Here is an 8676-nt window from a genome sequence, read left to right as displayed (position 1 = left end):
AGTGGATGTAAAAGTAGATGCAAAATGGGATGCAAAAAACATAAAAATTATTTGATGCAAACTTGGACACAAAAGAGGATGCAAATGTGGATGCAAAATTGGAAGAAAATGTGGGTTTCAATGATAGGCACAAGATATGACACAACAAAAGTGGATGAGAAAGTGGATGTAATAAAAAAACACAAAGAAAGATGCAAACTTGGATGCAAGACAATATGAAATAAGGGATGCAAAAGTGGATGAAAACATGGGTGCAATAGTAGAAACAAAATTGGATGAAAAATATGGATGCAATGGAAGTATATGCAAAAGATGATACAAAATGAGATGCAAAACCCAACACAAAAGTGGATGCAAAAATAGATGCAATATTTTGATGCAAAAGTGGATGCGAAGATGGATGCAAAATTGGAAGCAAATGTGGGTACAACAGTAAGTACAAAACATGGTACAAATAGTGTCACAAAAAAAGGGATGTAATGATAGATGCAAAAAAGAAGCAAATGAAGATGAAAAATAAGATGCAAAAAGGGATGCAAAAGTAGACGTAAACATGGGTGCAACAATGGATGAAAAATATGATGCAAAAGTTGATGCAACAAAATTCGATGCAAAAGTAGATGCAATATGAGACACAAAAGTTGATGCAAATCTTGACGCAAAGGGGATGCAAAAAATGTTGTAAAAATGGATGCAAAAAATGATTTAAAAAATGATGCAAAAGAGGATGCAAGAGATGATGAAAAAGTTGATGCAAGTGTAGGCACAAAAAGTGGATGCAATAAATGATACAAAAGTTGGTGAAACAAAATTAGGTGCAAAACTTGATGAAAAACATGGTGCAAAGGATGGCACAAAACTTGGCATAAAACCTGGCGTAAAACCTGGTGTAAAACCTGATGCAAAACCTATTACAATACCTGGTGCTAAACTTGGTGTAAGACTTGATGAAAAAATCGGTGCAAACTTTGCATCAATTTTTGCACCATATTTGATAAATGGACACAAATAGCACCAAAAATGGGCTCTAGATGCAAAAAAGGAAGAAAAAAGGGACGCCAATCACAGGGTTTTGTTGTAGTGAAGGTATGTGCAAGAAATATCCCGAATGTTGTGTTTAGTGTATCACGGTATACAAGGCGGCGTACTCGGCTACCTATGGATGAATAACAACCTATAGGGAACTTCCAAAATATACACGATGATACATGGAAGTGGAGTCCATAGTAGTGTTGTCTAATGCGTAACCGTTTGATGAGAGCGTTCCCATATACTTTTCATGCGTGGAGCTCCATCCGATATACCCAAAGGTACATGGAGAACGTGTAGATAATCCTATAGATTCACAAGCTCATGTAATATACTAAAACAAGAGACAAGAATATACTTCTACTCTTTACAGCGGAAACACATAAATATCGTGCAAAACAATAATCTACAAAAGATAAATCAATGGCACATAACACAATAATTATCTGGGGAAAGCCACTGCTCAAAACCCCACTATCTGTATTGCATTAAATTAGAAATCCAGGATGATAATACAATGCTTGTTCTCTCAAGAACAATCCCAACACTCAGTATAATCAAACCTCAACTCACAAGCAAGCTCTTGGCCAACACTTAGTCAATTATACAACTCTCTAAGTCCCTATTTCCTTGCACAATTCCTATGGTTGATTAGCCCATCTTAAAGGGAAATTAATGCATCCAAAACTGTGCAATCCCTCCTAGGTTTAGTTACTGATTGCATGCAACATCTGTACAACTCAGAAAATTATACAACAAAAAGTACACTGTCCCTGCACTCTAGTCTCAACTGGGTCTTTCTCAGAATCGACATGCATGAGTTTCTGATGAGGGAACCGTCATTTAACTAGAGTAGCACTAGTTAATGCATTAGTGCACCAACTCACTGTTAACTCACTATTAGTTCCTCAAACAGTTTGGAACTAATTTAACTAGACTTAACTCAGTAAACTAAGTTAACTAATTACAACTCATAATTAACTTATCCTGGACCCCTATAATATAGGGAGAACATATACATGACTTCAGAAAGACTTCCAACTCGAAATTCCTAAGCTAATTAAGTTAATTAAACTTAATTAACTATTTACAAGTGTCTATGAGAATAGAATTCGATTTTAATTCACAGTTTAATTCAAGGACAAATTAAATTGGAATTTATGGATTCTATTTTTATCATTTCTTGTTGCTATTTTCAACAGAACGATCCTATATACTCATGTATGTGGAACGAGATTTCACCCCTAGGATGAAATGCTAGAAAACAACGACAACTGATACATTTAACGACGTCGGAACACGTCTCTAGCCTAGACCTCTATGTGTGTCGTTAAGTTTCAAATGCTCCTTAGGTTAATTGAGATGAATTTTAAAGTTGATCTTGAATTAGATTTTAGTTTCAAGGCTCAAAAGTCGATGTCACCTGAACACACCTATAATGCAACTAACTCTTTTCATTTTCCTTTTAACAATGAAAGGCCTAACTAAGTAGGGGAAGAAGAAATCAATCAACAATGCAACAAACAAGTGATGCAACAATCGATCAACTCAACTTCACTTTTTCAATCAAAATCAAAGCCTTATAGTCATTGCATGATGCATAAGATTTGTTCTTTTGGATTCCACTTAATTTTCAGATGAAAACTAAAATATTTGTCTAATCGTTGATAAAAAAAAAACTATTTAGAACGATGACTAAAACACCAATTCTTTCAAGCACTCAATGACTAAACAATTTAGTTTGTTAATGACCTAATGATAAGAACAAAGGAAAATATAACAAATTCTTATCAAACACACTAAAAAACAAAAGAAAACCAAATAGAGGCCTATGAAAGATCAAGACACACTTAGGGACACAAGGAAGACCAACTAAAACAAAGTTAATCAGAGAGAAAATCACAAAAAGGCAAATTTTTGCATCAAACTGAGACCATAGCAGGTGCTGAAAGGGCCAGGGTGCACTGCAACATAGGTGTAGAGAAGGCTAGGGTGCACTGCAATGCATTGTCGCAAGACCACAGGGTGTGGTAATCAAGGAAATCCAAGTTCCGACACAAAAAATGGAAGTGAAACTAAATGAAAGGTCTTCCTAGGTCTATTCAGGACTGAGTGAAACAATAAAGGTTTGAAGAAGAGGTAAGACAAGCACAATGGAAACCACCAAGGGAATGAACCATTCCCTATAGAGTCGCCAATTTGTTATACGAGATTTATGATTGCAGACAAAAGTATCACCCCTAGGTCGGTGGTTAACCTAGAACAATAGAGAGACAATGAACTCAATGATTTTCCTTAAAGTAAATAGATAATGGAGAGAGGCCTACCTGGAATCCTTTGCACACTTTGCTCCTTCTTTAGATTGGAAGCTCCAATTCCAGCTCTAAATGCCAAAATTAGAACTTTCATAGTCAGATAACACAAGCCAAGAAACTATGAGATCTATGCAATATCATTTAAGTAATTCATTCGATAGATCAACATGGTCTTGAAATAAGTTAAATAACAATGTCACATATAGGAAAACAATGAATTTTTTGCATTAATATAAATGGAAGGAGGTTAAAACCATAAGTAGCTCTTGATCTTATAGAAGAGCTCCTCCAAGTTGTTGACTTGTCCTTTCATTGTCACAATATGCACCTCCAATCACCCTAAATGCATGAGAAGATGACCACTCACTACACAACATAAGGCATAATTAGTTTCCAAAAGCCTATCCCCAGCCACATAGAAGGCTGCGAATATATAGAGAAGTATGGTAAGTTGGGAGTTCTTATCCATTTACCGATCTAGGGTGAGATAATTACCTTTGATGGAGGGATAGGATCAAAGGATAAGTGTTGAAAACTCCAATGTAGGGAAGGATAAGATCCAAATGTTTTATCCAAGGTAATTAGTTGAAACAACTTCTGGAAACTCCTAGAAGGGGAAGCTTCTGGAATCCCGATCATTCTCCCAGATTTCTAGAACCAACACAAGTGCAAAGGGGATCAACCTTCTGGTGACCAGTGTAGGCCACAATGGAGAAACCTATAGGTGATCGCACCCAAGTAGGCATACAAGGAGCGTTGGTCCTAAAACTGGATCAGATGATGCAATTTAGGGCTGAAATTCTAGGGGATGAAGGGAACATGCTTAGGGATTTGTGTAAGATAGTGAAAAGGGGGAATATGATGTTGATTGATCCCATTAGGAGGCTCACTGATCAGATGTGACAAAATGGCCTATAACATCGTGCAATAGATCACCATCGTCTGATTGAAGTGGTGGCTCCCACTCAATCAACCCTTGGTGCTTAAAGTTTCCACTCACACCATATGACACCCACAAGGCCTTGGTCCTGACCCTTTGCTTCTTGTGCAAACCTTTTAGCTATCGGGATATGTCACCTTTTCATTAGTCTCGTTAACTAGTCACATCACCCCACATCGACATCCTCTATGTGTCCTCCACGTTGTCTCGGTCTTGTCATCGCGACACTTTCTTCACATGACCCTCCTATGAACTTCCAGGGTTGAGACCTCTGAGACACATCACCTTGGATGCTTCCCTTATGATACATTTTACTTGGGCTTCATCTCTCTGGCCTCTTCCATGGTACCAACCCACGACATCATCCTAGTCCTTGCCATCCCAACGATCTCCTCGCATGCTTCATTTGATCTTCCAGGAATGAGACTTTTGGGACATGTCATCTCGGTGATTCTCCTCGACCTGCTCCCCTTTAAACCTTCAGGGATGAAACTTTTGGGACACGTCATCCCAACCCTTATCATTTGTTAAGTGGTTGATTCGGACTTAAGTAGGAACACAAAAAAATACATATATAAAACTAAACACATAGATGCAACATAAATTTCATTTCATTAATATCAAATAACTGAAATATGCTTACATACATAATGGAAATAAACTAGCTCGGGCAATGGTAGCTTATCTTTGAGAAGAGATGTGGCGACTACATGCCTATGAATTGTGTTACAATGAGGCTCAATGGAATTTTTATTATTGAAAAACAAAGGAAAACCCTAAACAACCAAAACCCGAACCCCATGAGATGGAATGCTAAGAGTTTGTGGGCCCCATTGGGGTTAGTTGGGCAACCAACTTCCTGGGGGTCATAACTTGGTCATATGATCTCCGTTTGGCGCATACAATACCTAGTTGGAAAGATGTCTCCAAATAATACAGTATTTTCCGTAGGCACGACTATGGGCCTGTTGCGGACCTAAAAAAAGCCTTCATTTAGGGGTCAAAACAACTTCAGAAGTTCAGGACCCAAAAAACTCCTAAAAATAGTAAATGTTGCTATAATTAAGGAAACAGACGAAACCGACTAGAGGTCTAGGTGGAATAGGCAGGTGGCCACCAATATCCACTTTGATCAAAGGTGGTTTATATTGAGGAAAGAAAAAACAAGTATGGTTCTACTAGCACACTTTGCCCTTGCTCTGATAAAAGTTTCATCACAGGCTTTTACAATGGCTATTATAGAGATGGTGCCTCTATTTCTGGATATGGGGACCAAACTAAAGTTGACAAGACACAATGCTCCTATGACACAATAACATACACATATGTGATCACAAATGGAGTAAAATAATTGCAAAAGGATTGGCTTGGTCATGAATTAACTCAAGGACACCACATTCCACACTGTATATGTATAAATTTATGGATTCACACTTCTATCATTTACGTGCTTCTTCTCTTTCCTACAGGCAACCAATAGTATATGAATTCTCTGTATTTGACATTCACGACAATGAGGTCCATCCACCTCATAACCTCAGTCATATTAATGAATTTAATTGGTGTTGGAAGGCTTATATGGGTTTCCTCCACAGACCCACTGTGTTCATAGTTTTCATTATTTCAGCTCAACAATAAGTGTTTAATCAATCAACAAAGGTTATGATGCCTTCACCAATGCTACTCACACTGACTGCATGGTTGTATACACTCGGTGCCTATGAAACTAATATAAATGTATGTCTTTGCATGCGGGGCATTAGAGAAAAATCACAGTCACAAGGACTAGTTAACGAAATCTCATTCTTTTCAATTTACAACTCTAAACCATGCATTGTTCAAGCAATCAATGCAAATTTAACTTAATAGTCTGAACATATACACATACATTCAATAGCACATGTTACATGTACAAAGGCTTATCTTGGATTGAAAAATGGAGTCTGGGCAACTAAGTCTGGGACAAGGACTCTCCACCTAACTATAGAAAATTGCGACCAATCCTCACTTGTAGTTGCCACCCCCGAGCCAAATTCCAAAAATTGAGGGGCTTTTCTCAAAGGCTTTAAACACTGACAACTAGTTGGAATAGGAACTCCATAGGTTCACCCACATCCATCGACCAACTATTGAAGTAGTCTATGAAAGCTCAGGGAATCTAAAGGCTCACTGCCTCCACCCTTCAATTGTTCAATAGCCATTAGTTTTAGGGAATCCAAAGACTTCCTCTCCACCCAAGAATGTCAAGAAGTATGGAGAACCAAGTCTCCACCCTTCAAACAAAAAAATAATGGTTCTACCCACCTTATGGATTCCAGAATCCACCATAAAACTACACAAAAAGAAATACTTCAGAGATCTTCCTTTCAGGAATCCAAGGAACAACCCTACACCCCATCCATCAAGGGACTCCATAGAAAGACCATCTCCACCCTCTGGCTAAACAGGGAATCGAGAGGCCATTGTTCCTCACTTGGGAGCGATCTTTTTCCCGCCAACCTTGCCAACTGAAACTAATATCATTGTTATTCCTCATTTTTTTGCAAGCCTCCTTCATTGCCCATTCTCCTGGGATTCTCTTCTCTTGGCTCTCCTCTTTCTCCTACCCCATTGTTGAGTGTTCCTTCTCGAAAAAATGCCCTCTGCCTCTCTTCTCTCGTGGTTCTTTGTTGCGTAGTGATTGACTTCCACTGGTTTTCCTCAATGATTAATGCAGTCTACTTCCCATTAATTTCTCTGTCCTTCCTGCCTCGTAATGTTTTCCGGAGCAACATGGGTCTGTGTACTTCTCTTGCAGCCTCTTTAATCATGAAAATACCAGGCCATGAAATTTGCACCAACCAACCTTTAATGGTTGTCATATCCAGTTCAGATTTTCTTGCAACAAGGAAACCTAAACACCCCAAGCAACAACCTCCCCAATCCAAGGAATCCATGTCCCATTACTCAAACCATTTTTTTGTAAAAATATTTACATTGTGTTTCATGAGAGAAAACATTGTTGGGGTTGTCACATATGGCTTATCAATACCACATGCCCAAAAATCATAAATAATTTCAAAATCAAAATATTTTATAGAGTAGTCTTTAAGTGCGACTTTTTGGAGTTTCTATATTTGTGACCACAATCTAGGGAAAAAATTATGGCCAAATATTGATTTGTGTTGTTTAAATTGGTTTTTTTAACTACATATATGGATTCAACACCCTAAAAAATTCGTCGAGCACTTTGATTATGAAGAGTTAACCCATAAAATTTGTGATTTCAATGAATCCCTACGTGATAAACCCGAAATTTTCCAAAACTACTCTTTTTTATAAATATTTTATTTTCATTTAGTTTTGTAACGTTTTTAAAATTAAAACTTAATAATTACAATAAAATTACATATAACAAGATTTTTAACCATGGAATTCACCACCATTTTACCATGGGATAATATTAACTTGTAATTAGGCTTTGTTACAATACCATGGGGAGTATCATGGCTTATCAATACCACTTGAAAACCATTACTAATTTCAAAATTAAAACATTTCATAAACATTTTATTATTTTTAAACTTAAATCTAAAAGTAAAAATGTATGGGGGAGATGTTGTGGTGGTGTAAATGTTTGTAAACATTTACAGATGAGCTTAATTAAATAATAATAAAATGTTAAAAGTAATTGCCTGGAAACTCTTCAACCAAATATATGGATATGTTGTAATGTCATGCAAACATTTTGACTGGGTGAAATTATATAAAACAAAAAATAAAAAAATAAAGAAAATAAAGAAAATATAGAATATAGAATATAATTATAATTATAATAATTGTAATTAATAATAAAACTAGCCTAGATTCATCTTAACTTCGAACCTATCCATCATAACTCTAAACCTACCAAAGGTAGCTTTTTTTTTAGAGTGAAAAGAGATTTGATCCCTATTAGAATTTGATAGAGCTAAAATTAAAATATTTCTTGATTGATTATATAATTTCACTATCAAAATATATGTATATATTTTTTTGTAGGTAAAGATGGTGCCATTCTTTTCTATTTATATTAAACAAGAAGACCAGATACACTGTTTTGGTGGCCTCAACCTGCCCCGTAGGGAAACCAGGTCTGTTGGCCACCTTATTTTACTATAAGCGTTCCAAAAGCAAAATTTTACAAGTCTCTCCATACCGGCTATGTGCACTAAACACCAGAAACTGTCTATTAATCTACTGATTTGCATAAAAACAGTAAAAAGGAAAATTTAGAACACTACAGCAGGTCCTCATGGCCTCATTTCTTACTGGTTCCATTGTTCTGGTCGATATCCATTGGGATTTCCATTCGTCCCTCCTGAGTGGTGTGGATGCACGTAGACCGGGACAGAACCTGAGCCATCTCCTCTA

This window comes from Pinus tabuliformis, chromosome 4_1, assembly GCF_031772625.1.
Source record: "Pinus tabuliformis cultivar Carrire ecotype Pingquan chromosome 4_1, CPIR1, whole genome shotgun sequence".
NCBI classification, from domain to species: domain Eukaryota; kingdom Viridiplantae; phylum Streptophyta; class Pinopsida; order Pinales; family Pinaceae; genus Pinus; species Pinus tabuliformis.
Note: the sequence above shows the minus strand (reverse complement) of the source record.